Genomic DNA, 16722 nt, shown 5'->3' with positions numbered 1-16722 from the left:
AGATTCCAATACCACTGATTCTGAGGTAGACGCAATCTGTACTTCGGGTTCATCACCAGGTGCGCATGCTCGTGGTATGGGTTTGACTTGTTCCTGTGACTCCAGAATCTGGTCAGCATGGCGTCTCACGATGCTCTCTCCAACGTCCACTGTGTACATTAGTGGTCCCTGCCGTGTGCATATCGTTCCTGGCTGCCATTTTTCTGTTCGGTAGTCGCGGGCCAAGACTGGTTGCCCTATCTTGAAGCTCCTGGTTGGCTTTTCATTGATGTGCTGGAATTGCTTATTCTCAACATCTCGTCTTATGTTTGGTTTGAGCAAGTCCAGGCGACATCTTAACCTTCGGTTAAAGAACATCATGGCTGGAGCTTGGTTGGTGACTGCATGTGTCGCATGTGTAAGCAAACAAGAAATTATCCATCTTGTGTTGCAGTGGTATGTTGTCGTTATACATCGCCTTTATTGCTTTTTTAAAGGTTTGAACAAACCTCTCAGCCAATCCATTTGTGGCTGGATGATATGGGGCGCATGTGTAATGCTTTACCCCATTATTCCTCAAAAACCTCTGGAAATCCTCGGACACAAACTGTGGTCCATTGTCGGAGCAAATCTGTTCTGGCAAGCCATTCCTGGCGAAGATGGTCCGTAGGACTGCAATAGTTTTCTCCGTGGTGGTGGAGGACATTTTGATGACCTCTGGCCATTTCGAATGTGCATCCATGGCGATTAAAAACATTGAGTCCATAAATGGACCAGCAAAACCAATGTGTACCCGTTGCCATGGAGATGAGGGCCACTCCCATGGGTGTAGTGGGGCCTGTGGTGGAGCGTTTTGGACTTTCTCGCATCCTGTGCATCTCTTGGTCATTTCCTCGATTTCTTTATCGATTCCCGGCCACCACACAAATGCCCTGGCTAGGCTTTTCATTTTTACCCCTCCCAGCTGACCCTCATGAAGCTCATTGAGCACTCTTTCTCTCAACTTGGGTGGAATTACCACTCGGGATCTACACATCAAGGTCCCCCGGCACACTGACAGCTGTTCTCTCCTTGGCGAGAATGCTGGCAACAGTAAGTCGCCATGTGCTGGCCATCCCTTCGCCATCAAATCATAGACCCGAGAGAGTGTCGGGTCATTTCGGGTTTCCTTCTCTATACTTGAGTTTGTAACAGGTAGACATTCGACTATGGTTGAATGGAATATCTCAACAGGGTCCACTGTAGGTGCTTCCTCCACCGTAGGCAGCGGCAGGCGCGACAGCCCATCAGCGTTTCCATGCTGTTTCGTGCCCTTATGCTCTATGTCGTATTGATGTGCCCCTAGAAAAAGGGACCATCTTTGCAGCCGTTGCGCCGTCATCACCGGAACGCCCTTCTTTGGGTTAAAAATGGAGACAAGAGGCTGGTGATCAGTCGGTAAGGTGAATTTCTGCCCGTGCAGATAGTGATTGAACTTCTTCACACCCCACACCAGGCTGAGGGCCTCCCTGTCAATCTGGGCGTAGTTACGCTCGGCTGAAGTTAACGAGCGTGACGCAAAGGCTATTGGCCTCTCTGAACCGTCAAGGAATTTGTGCGACAGCACTGCTCCAATGCCGTAGGGAGACGCATCACATGCAAACCGAATCGGTAGTGATGGATTGTAGTGGGCCAATACTTCTTTTGAAGTGATTAGGCATTTACATTTCTGAAAGGCACGCTTACACTCATCACTCCATTTCCATGCAACTCCAGTTTGCAGCAGGGCGTTCAGCGGGTGCAGAATTGTAGACAAGTTTGGCAAGAACTTATGGTAGTAGTTCACCAACCCGAGGAACGACCTCGGTTGTGACACATTTTCCGGTGCTGGAGCCTTGACTACTGCCTCAATCTTGTCTGGGGACTTATGTAACCTCTCTTCATCAATCACGTGGCCGCAATACGAGATTTGTTTCCTGAAAAACTCGCATTTGGGGCGGTTGGCTCGTAGCCCATATTTTTGTAATCTAGTGAGCCAGGTTGGCAAGGTGTTCACTGTCATTTCCGCCCGTAACCAGGATGTTGTCCAAATAACACTGGGTCCCCGAGATCCCTTGCAGGACTTGTTCCATCACTCTCTGCCAAATTGCCGGAGCTGATGCTACCCCGAATACCAGTCGGTTGTACTGGTAAAGACCTTTGTGAGTGTTTATCGTGAGGTATTTTCTAGATGATTCATCTACCTCCATTTGTAGATACGCTTGGGCCAGATCAATCTTCGTAAAGCGTTTCCCTCCAGATAGTGAGGCGAAAATATCTTCTATCCGCGGAACTGGATATTGTACTGTTTGAAGGACTGGGTTCACAGTTACCTTAAAGTCCCCACAGATGCGAACCTTCTTCGGTTCCCCAGGCGTGCTGCTCAATGATTTCTTCATTACAGGAACGATGGGTGTGGCCCACTCGCTCCAGTCCACCTTGGACAGCACACCCGCACACTCCAGACTCTCCAGCTCTGCTTCGACGGCTGGGCGGATCGCATACGGTACCGGTCTGACCGTAAAAAATTTAGGGTTTGCGTTATCTTCAATTTTTATCGTTGCCGTCACGCCTTTTAGAGTCCCAAGTCCTTGCTGGAACACCTCTTTCACGTCAGTTAGAATTTTTGACAGTCGTCCAGGTGTGGCGTCGTCATCCTTTTTGTCAGCCACAGCTAGCGCCTGAATGGAATGCCAATCCAATTGTATTTTCCGGATCCATTCACGTCCCAATAATGGCGGTCCTCCACCTTGTAGTATATATAGATACAGTTCCTGTGTTTCCTTGCCGTTGTATTTAACGGGCACCCTTATTTTTCCTCTGGGGTAGACTTTTTGCCCCGTATATGTCTTCAAGACAATGGACGTATCCTTCAAGGGAATGTGTGAGAATAGCCGCTCGTAGTCTCGTCGATTCATGACTGTTGGGGCTGATCCTGTGTCCAATTCCATCTTTACTTGGGACCCTGCTATCATGAGGGTGACCCAAATGGTTCGGTGATCCTCCTTTGCGATCACGTTGTGTAACTTTAGACAACTTAGTCTCCTGCTCCCGGAGTCATTATCACTCTTCTGGTCTTCTGAACTACTGTCCGTCATCTTTTGTACTTTCTTGTACTTTTCCTTAGTAGTTCTTTTAGTGTTGGTTTTCTTTCCCGACCTGCAGACTCATGCTATGTGTCCCACTTTTCCACATTGCCTGCATACTTTGTCCTTAGCCCAGCAATCCTTCTGGTCATGGTTTGTTCTGCCACAGCGATAGCACTTTTCTGCTCCATATGCCATTTCATTGGTGCTATATTCTTGCGGTTTCTGTTGTATTTCCGCAGCTCCCCGTGCTGCTGCTTCGTAGGATGCTGCAATGCTGAAAGCCTTTTCTAGCATAAGGTCCTTTTCCGAAAGTAGCCGTTTCTGGGTTCCTTCACTCTGGAGCCCGCAGACAAACTTATCCCTTAAGGTATCTGCCAGTCCTGCTCCGAACTGGCAGTGCTTCGATAACTTGCGTAGTTCCGTAAGATAGTCAGCATTACTCTCATCTTTGTGCTGTTTCTTTTATGGAACTTGAATCTTTCTGCTATCAGCAGCGGTGTCGGGTTTAGATGTTCCTGTAAGATATTGACAATCTCTTCAAAGCTTTTCTCCATTGGTTTAGCTGGGGTAATTAAATTCCGCAATAGGCCGTACGTTCTCGCGCCCATCAAATTTAATAATACCGACGCCTTCTTTTCATCGGCCACCCCATTTGCCTTGCAGTACACTTCATTTCTTTCCACATACGTGGTCCAGTCTTCTATTTCGTTGTCGAAAGCAGTGATACTGCCACTCTTCGGCATCTTGGGTGGTTTAAAATGGCGCCTCCCGCGCTTTTCCTTCTTCCCCAATGGATTAAAATGGCGCCTCCCGCGCTTTTCCTTCTTCCCCTTGCTGCCAATGCTGCTCCGAGTGTTCTAAATAGTAATGGCGGCGCCCCGCGGCTTTGGCGCGTCTCTTTTCCTTCCCCTCTTTTATTTTCTCTAATGCTGCCCGGCTCTTGAGCACCAACCGCGCCCTCTGCGCTCCACCCTCTCTCTCTCTTTTCCTTCCCGACGACGTTGCACGGCCCCCTTGCAGAGCCGCTCGATCGAGCTCCAGCCCGCCGCAGTCCGGAAGGGTCAGCGCACTACCTGCTACCAGCACGATTTGCTGGAACACCTTGACTGGGGAGCCAAGCCCAGCTCTCCACAGCTTCCCCTGCGATTCACTGAACTCCGATGGATCACTGGGCGGTTGCCCACGGTCGACACCCGTTGCTCTGGCTTCGACCTCCAAGAAGCTTCTTTTCAGGGATGGATCCCCGTGAGGTGATGCAATACTGCAACTGAGTTCGAACCTGCTCATCGCCACTGTAGTGTCCGCGTATCAATAACACACGGACTGCAGGAGAATGGTAATAAGAGGTGTTCACTGAACAGAGGGTATGCTGGAACTGAAAGTACAGAAGCCTGCTACGGCTTTATATACAGGTGTGATCACTGCCGGTACTGCAGTATAAAAGCAGTTCTCTCTTAAAGGTACATACACAACAGTTGTGATCTGGAATGTGCTGCCCGAAAGGCCGGTGGAAGCAGATTCAATAATAACTTTCAAAAGGGAATTGGATAAATACTTGAAAAGGAAACATTTTCCGGGCTCTGGTGAAAGAGCAGGGGAGTGGGTCCAAAGAGCCAACAGAGGCACGATGGGCTGAATGGCCTCCTCCTGCGCTGTATCATTCTATGATTCTGTTAAATCTGCCCTAAACCTTCTCTGCTCGAAGAACAATCCCAGCTTCTCCAATCCCCCACGTAACTGAATCCATGGGCTCTGTGAAAGGGGGAATTTGGGATCAATATTTGTCGATGGAGAGAGCGGGGCAGTGGGATGGGTTTGGGGATTGCTCGCGTACAGAAGGAGGGCAGGCTCGAGGGGCCGACTGGCCTCTGTCTGTGCTGGGAAGGAGCCTGCGGGTTTGACTGATCTGCCCTTGCTTTCCAGCTGGTGGATTACGCCAAGCGAGGGGACACGGACGAGAAAGCCATGAAGATGGCCGACTTCTGGCTGACGGTCAGTATCTCTGGCGCGGGGGCGGGGTGGGGGGGGGAGGGGGCCCGCGGGGTCTTCGGGGTCGGCCTGTGTCGCGAGCGTCACTCCGCCACGCCCGCGATCTCGCCGCGCTGGCCATCGCAAAGTGCCTTGGCTACTTGCATTTCTATAGCGCCTTTCACTACCTCAGGACGTCCCACAGCACCTTACAGCCAATGAAGTACTTTTTTTTGAAGTGTAGTCACTGTTGTAATGTAGGAAACCCGGCAGCCAATTTGTGCACAGCAAGCTCCCACATACAAGTGTGATCATCACCAGATGTTGGTTGAGGGATAAATATTGGTCACAGGACAGCGGGGAGAACTCCCCTGCTCCTCTTCAAAATAGTGGCTGCGGATCTTTTGCATTCACTTGAGAGGGCAGACGGAGCCTCGTGTTTAACCTCTCATCTGAAAGGTGACACCTCTGACAGTGCGGCACTCCCTCAGCACTGCCCCTCCGACAGTGCGGCGCTCCCTCAGCACTGCCCCTCCGACAATGCGGCGCTCCCTCAGCACTGCCCCTCCGACAGTGCGGCACTCCCTCAGCGCTACCCCTCCGACAGTGCGGCGCTCCCTCAGTGCTGCCCCTCCGACAGTGCAACGCTCCCTCAGCACTGCCCCTCCGACAGTGCGGTGCTCTCTCAGTACTGCCCCTCCGACAGTGCGATGCTCCCTCAGTTGCCCCGCCGACAGTGCAATGCTCCCTCAGCACTGCCCCTACGACAATGCGGCGCTCCCTCAGTACGGCCCCTCCGACAGTGCGGCGCTCCCTCAGTACTGCCCCTCCGACAGTGCGGTGCTCCCTCAGTACTGCCCCTCCGACAGAGCAATGCTCCCTCAGTACAGCCCCTCCGACAATGCGGCGCACCCTCAGTACGGCCCCTGCAACAGTGCGGCGCTCCCTCAGTACTGCCCCTCCGACAGTACAGCGCTCCCTCAGTACTGCACTGGGAGTGTCGGCCTGGTTTATGGGCTCAAGTCTCTGGAGTGGGGCTCGAACCCATGACCTTCTGACTCGGAGGCGAGAGTGAGCTGTAACTGAGAAGGGAGAGTTCTTATTGGGCCCGGTTGAGGGGAGGGGAAGAGCGGAATATTTCTAGGAATAAACCTCTTTTTCTGTTTCTGTCAGGAGAAAGATCTCATCCCGAAGCTCTTCAAGGTCCTGGCTCCGCGATTCCAGGACCACCGGCGGGGGAGTTCCGTGTGGATGATGCAGATTCCCACCCGGGAGAACTTGGACCGGGCCAAGATGGCGGTCATCGAGTACCGGCGCAATCCGCTGCCGCCCCTCCTCGCGCGGCGGCAAGGGGCCAACGAGAAGACCCTGCTCAACCAGCTGCTGAAGGGGTACAGGGAGGAGGGGGCCTGGGGCAGGGCCTCGGGCTCAGGTGAGTCCCAGGCTTCGAGTGCGGCCTAGCTGGGAGCTTGACCGGCGGAGTGCAAGGAAGCGATGTGTGATCGATCACCCGCCCCTCCCCCTCCCACCCCCGGGGGATGACCTTCTGCTATTGGCCCGCCTGGGAACAAATCTGGGGGCGGATTCCCGGAGTCACACTGGAATGACGGCCTCCTGGGAATCGCCGACAGCCTCGGGCCTGAATCTGCGCAGCCCGACATCTTTTCCATCGACATATCATCCATCCAATTACATAGGTTATAAGCATTAATGTTATTAGTACTATACATCCATTAAGCAGGTCTTTCTCCCAAGCCTTCGCTCGTTCGTAGTAATAGTCTGTCTGCTCGATGGGTATCTGCCCAGGAGGTTTCTGTAACAATTACCATCGAACAGCATACATTACTACTTTATCAAGGTCATGTATATTGCTTCCATTTCCTTTTTTCTTTTTTGTTTTCTACGTTTTTTACAGGCGGCACATGCTGCTATTCCCATTCCTATCGCCAAAACCAATTGTACTGTAACTAGTATGTGAGACGTAATGCTGTCCCATGGGTGGATGTTGACATTCATCCCCCAATCCCACAGCTTCTTATACCATGGGACCTCCTGTAGTTCTACTTCTATGTCCCTTTCTAGTTCCCCAAGGTTCCTTTGCAACATTACGTATTGTTTCACCATTTTACTTAAGCCCTCTTTTATCTCTTGCAGATCCCCTTGCAGGCGGGGTATTGGAGCCCCCACCGGATCTTCATAATTGACCAATTCGTCCCTTAAACTATCTGTCACATTTTGTTTCATTTCCTCCCTTGAGTGTACATACACCAATCTGGTGTGTCCAATTGTCACAGGGATCTTTGGTGTAAAGCAGAAGTTAGGCATTGTGATTACACATACAAGGTTACTATATTGGTGCTCAGTCTCTGTGGTGGCTATACAATACTCCCCTCTGTCTCTATATCCCGAGCGGGTGTGATGGTGATCGATGTGATAATTCCAACATGCACCCCTCTGTCTTATTATAGCTGCACTCATCCTTAGTGCCTTCTCCTACCGGATGTGGGCATATCTTAAGCGTACCTTTCCCATGGCATCCGTTTAGGGAGACTCCTCTTATAGTACCATTCTTCCTGATGGCATAGGTATCAATTGGATAGTATCGGAGGTATGTCTCACCCCTCACTATGCCTATGTTTGTTACCTGGTACTGTGGGTATGGAGTCGTGTCTAGTCTCACCACTGGTATCATGAGTACCATGCCTATCATTGCTGTCACTTCTGCTTTGCATTTTTGTATCACTGGATATACTCTGGTCATCCCCTTGAGGGTACAGGCACTCAGAGGGCCTGGATTCTGGCTCAGGCCATAGAGCTGTGTGCTGTTAATCCAGTCTGGTCCCTCACCTCGTTGTATCTGTGCCAGATTGTGTTTTAACTGTCCGGTGGTCCATTGGCCATAGGCATGGCACAAGTTTCTCCCTACCCCATCTTTTGCCTGTTCCTCATATCTCTATGGTTTAGTTTGTTGATAGTGCCAACATGGTTTCTATAACTTTGATTCCCTCGAGTAATTTCCTTATCGTATGTTCTCCCAACTCTGATTCTTGTTGAAGCAAACCAGTTTCTTTCTCTAAAATCTGTTGTATTACCCTTTGTAATTGTTCCACACTACTCTGGACTCCTTGTATATCCAGGGCATTAATGAATGACATCCCCGTATTTATTCCCGTGAGTACATCGTTTCCTAAGCCCCTCTTAATTCTTTGGTGGAATGCAGCATGTCCCCTGAAACTAGAAGCCCCTGTTGCATCAGCAGCTTGGTTAATTACATTCCTTATCATATATGCATACAACTCTCTAGTTTTAGTAAATCTTTCACAATATCCTGGCCATTGTAGCATGGTTAAGTTCATTAGTACCGGTACAATTTCATGTCTCACATTATCATACAATTGTTCTCCCTCGGTAAATAACACCAGTCCATTTTCGGGCCCAGGCGTCCATTTCGGACACCTTCGTTCTTCAGGTGTTGTTGTGATTGGGGGTGTTGCTGGTTCTAGGGTTACTCCTTGTGGTGTGATCCTTCTTGTTGTTGGTTGAGGTGTTGTAATGCCGTGTACAATAGTCCATCTTATGATATTGTCCGTGCAGCTCAGGATATATCCTCCCCCTACTTGACCCAACACCTGCCAGTGTCTATTACATCTTACCATATTGCTGGTACCTGTCATTCTACAGGGTCCGCATGGTCGTTGATCCAAGTTCACCCAGATACCGTTACACCTGTAACATCCTTTTCCTGTTTTTCACACTCGTAACTGTGTGATATAATGAAGTTCCTTGTGGAGTCTCCACTAGGGGATCTTAACTTGCAGTCCATTTCTTTCAGCCCGTTATTTGGGCTTATAAGTGTTGTCATCAGAGTAGTTATAATAATCCATCTCACTGGATCCACGTTTATCTGTAATTTAAACAGAGGTCTGGTCGTCTTCCGAGCTCTTTCCCCTAGAGGAGAGGGTAGAATGGGGGTCTTTAGTGTTAAATGGTTTCACCTGGGTCCAGTGCTTCCATCGCATACCCGTCGGTTCCTGTAGACAAACACACGTATCACTTGTCATTAATCCAGTATATGGCCCCATCCAACGGGGTTCCATTCCCTTTCTTCCGATAACTTGCGTCATTACTTGTTGACCTATTCTGGGCAACTCGTCTGGTTTAAGTCCAGCATTCTGCCTTTCTAGATCTTTAATCTGTTGTTGGTTCCTTACTTCTTTATTCAGTGCTTGTACCTCCTGATTTAGTTGTACTTAATCTATCTTGTACTGGTCCTGGTTCACTCACCCCTCCAGCCAAATCCTCTGGTAGTCTCATAGCTCGTCCTGTCATTAGTTCGTAGGGGGTCAGTCCAGTCGTTCGTCCTGGGGTGGCTTGCAGCCTCATTAGTATGCTGGGTAATAATTCCGACCATCCCTTCCCTGTTTCTTGGATGGCTTTTGTCAGCGCGTTTTTCAGTGTCCATTCTTTCTACCATCCCCGAGCTCTGGGGGTGATATGGTATGTGATATTTTTGTGTTACGTGTAACAGCTTACAAGTTTCATTATTTTACCGGTGAAATGAGTGCCGTTGTCTGAGTCAATTTGCAGAGGCACTCCCCAACGGGGTATAACCTCGGTAGCCAATATTAGTGCAACTGTTTTTGCAGAGCAATCTTGGGTGGCAAAAGCTTCCACCCACCTGGTAAATTGGTCAATTATTACCGGGCAATATTTCTTCCCCCGGTCCTGCTGGTAAAGTCAATTTGTAAGTTTTCCCAGGGTCCTTGGGGCCTGGGTTGGTTTGCTACTCTAACTCTACATCTCTGTCCTACATTATTCTTAGCGCATATTATACAGCGGTGGCAATATTTCGCTACTTCCCGACCCATCTTTGGCCACCACCAGTACTGTGTCAGTAGGTGCAACATGTTACTTCTGCCAGTATGTGTTACACCATGGTATAGCGCCATCAGTTGTTGTCTGCAACATTCCGGTGCCACCACCTGGTTACGGGGGCCCCATTTCCAGATTCCATCCTGTAGTTGAGCGTCCGCTTGTCTCCATCTCTCTTTTTCCTCTTTACTAGTATTTTCTTGTACCTCCATTATATTCACTTCCTGTACCCCACTGACTGTCATGACCATATTTATTTCGTTTTTAAACACATCCTTTGGTTGCATTTCTTCCGCAGCTAATTTGGCGGCTAGATCTGCATACCTATTCCCTATAGGGGCCTGGTCCTGGGGTTCCTGTGAGTCCATATCCTCTATCTTTGTGTGGGCTTTTATTTTAATTACCGCTGCCTCTAAAGGTGCCTGTGCAGCCTTAACTAACCTTTCTATTAGTTTTCCATGTTTTACTACCTCTCCCGTCGAGGTCATGTACCCCCTTCTGGCCCATAGTGTCATATAATCATGCACCACTCCGAAGGCATAACGGCTGTCGGTATAAACATTTATCCGTTTGTTTTTTTGCTATTTCCAACGCTTTTATTAAAGCCACTAGTTCCGCTACCTGTGCTGACTTATCCCCATAAAGGGCTCCTTTTAACAGGGTCTTTCCTTCTTAATTTACTACTGCCCACCCTGTTCTGGGTTCTCCGTTGATATATTTTCGGGATCCATCTACATAGATGACCATATGGGGATTTTCTAGTGGGTCTTCCTTTACTCCACTCCCTATTTCTTCCTCCATTTTCATCTGACAACTGTGCTCTTCTCCTTCCGTTAATATGCCCGTGGCTGGATTAACCCCGGGATGTTTTTGTATTATCACAGTTCCATCCCTGGGGAGTAATATCGTTTCCCATTTAGCTTTCCTGCTATCCGATATCGTCCACAATTTTCCTGTGTTGAGTAGTCCCACTAACGTATGTTGATATGCAAAATTACCTTTCCCATCATCACTATTGGTTCACTTACTCACACCGCCCGGGTGGCGCAATCTATTGCAGCCACACATCGTGGCATCGCCTTCACTACTGGGTCTTTTTTTGCAGAGTAATACGCAACGGGTCTCTGTTTCCCTCCGTGATCTTGCATTACCACGGCTGAATCACTCTCATGATCTAAATCACAATATAGGTGGAAGGGTCGAGTGGGATCTGATAATCCTAGGGCAGGGGCTGTTATTAATTCCTGTTTAAGGGCCCTATATGCTTCCTCCTGCTCCGTCTCCCATTATCTTATCGGTGGTGGGTCTCCCCCCTTTAACTAACCGTTGAATCGGCTCTGCTTTCCCTCCAAAGTCTGATATAAAATTCCTGCAGTAATTAAATAGTCCCAACACTTTCCTCACTCCCCGGACGGTCACTGGGCTTGGCTTGTCTTTTATGGCTGCCTTTTGTTCCTGCGGGAGTGCCTTATACCCCTGGCTAATTTCGTGTCCTAGATACTTTACTTTGGACAGTCCAACCTGTGCCCTTTGGGCTCAATTTAAAGCCAGCTTTGTTAAATGTCTGGAGGGTGGCTAGTAATGCTCCCATGTGTCCTTTGGCATCCTCTGATGCAATCATTATGTCATCGACATATTGGAGTAGGGCGCTCTGGTACTTTGATAGGTCTAACTCGTCTAAGGCTTGACTCAGTACACGGTGGAATATATTTGGACTATTATGGAACCCCTGTGGGACCCTGGTCCATGTATATTGTCTATCCCTGACGGTAAAGGCGAATTTCCCTTGTGATTCCTCTGCCAATGGTATGGACCAGAACCTGTTCGCTATATCCAAGACTGTAAATATTTTAAGGGCTGGTTTCAGACCATTAAATATCTTATTCAATATGGTTTACACAAATTTACACCAACCAGAATTTCACCGTGGCCACAATGAAAGCCTGGTTTTAATAGGTTAATTAACCTCATAACTCCAATCCAATCCAGATCAATTTTTTATAAACTAACCAGTATCACTTGGAAAAGAAAGAAACCATAGTCACATTAACAAGGAAACAATTACCCATGCCTTGTAAACATTCAAATTAATTTTCTTCCAGGCAAATTGGCAACTGTAACTTCAAGACTGAAGCTTATCTTTTGTAAAACAATTAACAAACTTAAAACAACACACGCTTGTCCATCCTTCAAGACAAGTCTTCAACGGGTTAAACAGCTTTTAGCTCTCTGTACCAAAGAGTGGGTGGAGCTAAAACACACTGGACATTTTTTTAAAGACAGGCTTTCAGACAAACGGAATACTGTAACTTCTTAAACATCCATAGTCAGGAAAACTTTCACACACTTTCACACAAACTGAGAGCCCAGTATTTTTTAAGGTTCCTTTCACTCAGCAATCTTGTGTTTTATTTGTTTTAGCACAGACGTTAATAACTTCCGTGTCGGTAAAACTTTAGGTTTCTCTTTCTAAATCCTCCCAATCGATCTCCTATCATTCCTTCCACTATGCACTGACCTTGTCTTCATTACAGCAGCACACTTGGTGCCTACCTTTTTTAACTGTTCCACTAACTCCTCTTTTTCCCTCTCCCGTGTGGCCCCAATCTTACACATTTTTCAGGTGGCCCTGACAAAGAACCACTACAGTTTTCTCCTCCTTATTCTTGCTCTCCTTACTCCACCATTCTTTCTGTCGGTCGGGAACCCATTCAGGATCCCACCTTCCTTTCCCATTCTTTTTATTACCTTGTCATCATATCCCTTTTTTTTTTACCATCTTTTCCTTAACTTTCTCATACTTATCGTGCACAAATTCATACGGCAAGTTACGTTACGCCGTCCTGTTTGTCCGTCGATTTCTTTCCCAGGCATTTTCTAGCCGCTCGGGAATTTCCGTGAGGTTTTCTCACTTCCCCGGGGTCTTTTTACCCCGCCCCTATCAGAATTTCCGTTATCCGATACTATCGCGTACAAATTCATACGGCAAGTTACCTTATGCCCTACTGTTGTCCGTTGATACCTATCGCATACAAATTCATACGGGAGTTTAGATCTTTTGGCGTCCTTTTTGTTCGCCATCCTTTTAGGGTGGATTTGCTAGTTTCCTCCCTCGTTTCCTACCTCCGGGACTCACCCGGACCTTCAGGGACCTTTCCCTGCTTACGCGGTTTTAACTCCGCCTAGATTGGATTTTCCCTATATCCAATCCGATATAACCCGAGCTCCTCAACTTATTCAGACATTATCATTTCTATAATGTCCTAGCATGCACCCAAGTTGCTTTACTCATGTATCCCGACTCCGCCTCTGATTCGTTGAATCTCCGGCCCTGAGCTTCGATGCGAGGAGACAATGTCTCTACTCAGCCCATCCGGTAGATCCTGCCGACTACGCCAAGTTGTAAGGGTAAACCGGGAGAGCTTCTTCTCCCCTAGACGGACCCTGTGATATAAAGGGTCGACGTCCGCCTTATTCCCAATCAATCACTCGGAGTCCGGAGGTGCGTTCAGTAAAACAACTTTATTTACAAGTCGACAGGGAAGACACCCATCCTGGGATGAATGTTCCCGATCGTTGAAAATCTCCTGCCTTATATACAGGTTTTGTTCTGAGTCGTGGCTACTGTTTACAATTAGGTGCATTACACGTATACATTTCTTTCATCACACAGTTGGCTTCGGGTGCAAATTCTTGTGACCTGTGTGCATTGGTCTTGTGACCCCATAGGTTATCTCTCAATACATTCCTGTTAGTGATTCACGGTTTGTGCACTTTGGCCACGACTACACCAGACTTTCCTTCTGGACATTGTTCATACCAATTCCTTATATGGTTGGAGATATGCTCTGTTCCTTAATCCCCTCATCTTAGCCCTTTTTTAACCTTTTCACAGCCTCTCTCCTGTGTGGATCCACTGGTGTGTATGGAGGTCCCCTGCCTGTGTGAAACTCTCCACATTCAGTACATTTATACGGCCTCTCTCCTGTGTGGATCCGCTGGTGTGTATGGAGGTCCCAACACTGTAAAACTCTCTCCACATTCAGCACATTTATACGGCCTCTCTCCTGTGTGGATCCACTGGTGTGTATGGAGGTTCCCTGCCTGTGTGAAACTCTCCACATTCAGTACATTTATACGGCCTCCTGTGTGGATCCACTGGTGTGTATGGAGGTTCCCTGCCTGTGGGAAACTGCCTCCACATTCAGTACATTTATACGGCCTCTCTCCTGTGTGGATCCGCTGGTGTCTCTGGAGGTTCCCTGCCTGTGTGAAACTCTCGCCACATTCAATACATTTATACGGCCTCTCTCCTGTGTGGGTCCACTGGTGTGTATGGAGGTTCCCTGCCTGTGTGAAACTCTTTCCACATTCAGTACATTTATACGGCCTCTCTCCAGTGTGGATCCACTGGTGTGTATGGAGGTTCCCTGACACCGTGAAACTCTTTCCACATTCAGTACATTTATACGGCCTCACTCCTGTGTAGATCCGCTGGTGTGTATGGAGGTTCCCTGCCTGTGTGAAACTCTTTCCACATTCAGTACATTTATACGGCCTCTCTCCTGTGTGGATCCACTGGTGTGTATGGAGGTTCCCTGACACTGTGAAACTCTTTCCACATTCAGTACATTTATACGGCCTCTCTCCTGTGTGGATCCACTGGTGTGTATGGAGGTTCCCTGCCTGTGTGAAACTCTCTCCGCATTCAGTACATTTATACGGCCTCTCTCCTGTGTGGATCCGCTGGTGTGTATGGAGGTTCCCTGCCTGTGTGAAACTCTTTCCACATTCAGTACATTTATACGGCCTCTCTCCTGTGTGGATCCGCTGGTGTGTATGGAGGTTCCCTGCCTGTGTGAAACTCTTTCCACATTCAGTACATTTATACGGCCTCTCTCCTGTGTGGATCCGCTGGTGTCTCTGGAGGTTCCCTGACACTGTGAAACTCTTTCCACATTCAGTACATTTATACGGCCTCTCTCCTGTGTGGATCCACTGGTGTCTCTGGAGGTTCCCTGCCTCTGTGAAACTCTCTCCACATTCAGTACATTTATACGGCCTCTCTCCTGTGTGGATACGCTGGCGTAGGTGAAGATCACCTGATTTTATAAATTCTCTCCTCTGGACAGAGAGTGTGAATGATCCCTGCCCACTTTCGCGTTGTCAAAGATATTTTGTGCTGGGAGGCGAAGATTGTCCTGCTGAAATTTGTCCACAGGATTCAGGATGTCTCCTGATGTGCTTCTGAAGAAACTCTGCAGTGGTAAAAGCAACATTGCAATGAGGGCAAGGATGAGACTCATCTCGGTGCACTTGGTGAGCTGCTGGAGAAGGAAGAAAGAGAAATTGTCAGTGTAATGAAAGATCTAGAAGTTTCTTTTGGAAGTACAATTCGTGGTTATATCAATGTTAACGCAAGGGTCTTGGGGCGCTACCGGTGAATTTCGGCCGCGGGGCGCGACTCAATTTTCCCCCTTGGGCTTTGCTTCCTATCGGTGAAAGCTTCCTCATTCTTTGAATGAAGCTCAATCGGCCAATCCAGTTAGAAAAGTCCCTCTAAACCATCAGGCAAATCACTCTCGGGGTCAGTGCCACTTCTCAACTTTGCCCTTTCAGTTATGTCATCATCTCCACACAACCTTCCCAAACCATGCTGACTCCCAACTTAATTCTGGCTGCATCGTCAATTCTTTGGAGATGGCCACTGCTTGACATTCATAAGTTTGAATGTTAGCTGCCGCTTGTCAGCCCAAGCCTGGATGTTGTCCAGGTCCTGCTGTAGGCTGGTATAGGATGCTTCAATATCTTAGACAAGGAGCTGCTATTCCCTGTAATCAGGGGCCATTAGTTTATGATTACTGAAAGTCCTATAATATTTCATTAGAAGATTCCAGAATTATTATCAATAGTTTGGGGATCATATTTGTGATTGTTTTTCCTCAATGATAAAGAACAATCGGTGCCTGTTTGTGGGCAAACACAGGCCTGCACTCCTGTCCCACCACTCTGACATGCTGCATTGCTCCACCAATCCCCCGGCCTACCAAGGCCCCTATGCCATCACACCAAAACGCCCAATAAATTATTCCTGCCCTGAGGAAATGGATAGGTTACTTTGCACATACACAGGTAATTATCGTCACAAAGTTCCCTTTCTTCAGTGTAAACTTTTCTCTCTCTCTTTCTCAAACTGTGTCTTCTGCTTTCAGTCTCTTTGGTTGTTTCCTCATTTGCTGACCCCAAGATCTTTCCAGTACAGACAACTGTGGAATAAATCAAAAAGATTATGAACAAAAATTGAACCAATTAATTGTAATATTCTTGCATGTAAGGTTTGTTTCTGGTTGCACAGAAGATGCTGAAGACATTTACATAATAATGCAAGACACTGTGTTAATCTGATTTGAATGACTACGGTAGTGGTCACATTATCAACATAGAGCATCTCTTCCTCATTAAAACACCCTCAATTATTCAAAATAGAAATACTTTACTGAAATCCTTTATTCCAGGACAAATACCTTTACTGAATTCACTACGAGCTTCACTTTCACAAACCAAAGTACTCGTTTCTCTGTTGATCTTTTTAACTGGAGCTGTCTCTTCCATACCTGAGGCAGTGTCCTCAGTGAAGCCCCTGGAAACTTCAGCTTTATCCTCTTCTAAATGGGACGCCATCTGTGATGGAGCTTTTTGGTTCTGAAATGCAGAATGTGACGGTAAAACTGTCCCTCACCGCTCCTGAATTAAAGAATAGCTGCCTCAAGACTGCCTGTAATACTAAAGAGATTAT

At 47.8% G+C, this 16722-nt stretch overlaps 1 pseudogene; it reads right to left on the bottom strand.

Annotated features, from left to right (window-relative positions):
* Positions 1–13435: 13435 nt before the first annotated feature.
* The window catches only part of LOC147109795 (uncharacterized), a 110488-nt pseudogene continuing 107201 nt past the window's right edge, over positions 13436–16722 (bottom strand).

Source organism: Somniosus microcephalus, chromosome 12 (genome assembly GCF_052327205.1).
Source record: "Somniosus microcephalus isolate GS21.2 chromosome 12, FLI_Smic_1.0, whole genome shotgun sequence".
NCBI classification, from domain to species: domain Eukaryota; kingdom Metazoa; phylum Chordata; class Chondrichthyes; order Squaliformes; family Somniosidae; genus Somniosus; species Somniosus microcephalus.
This window is presented reverse-complemented; position numbering and strand designations above follow the sequence as displayed.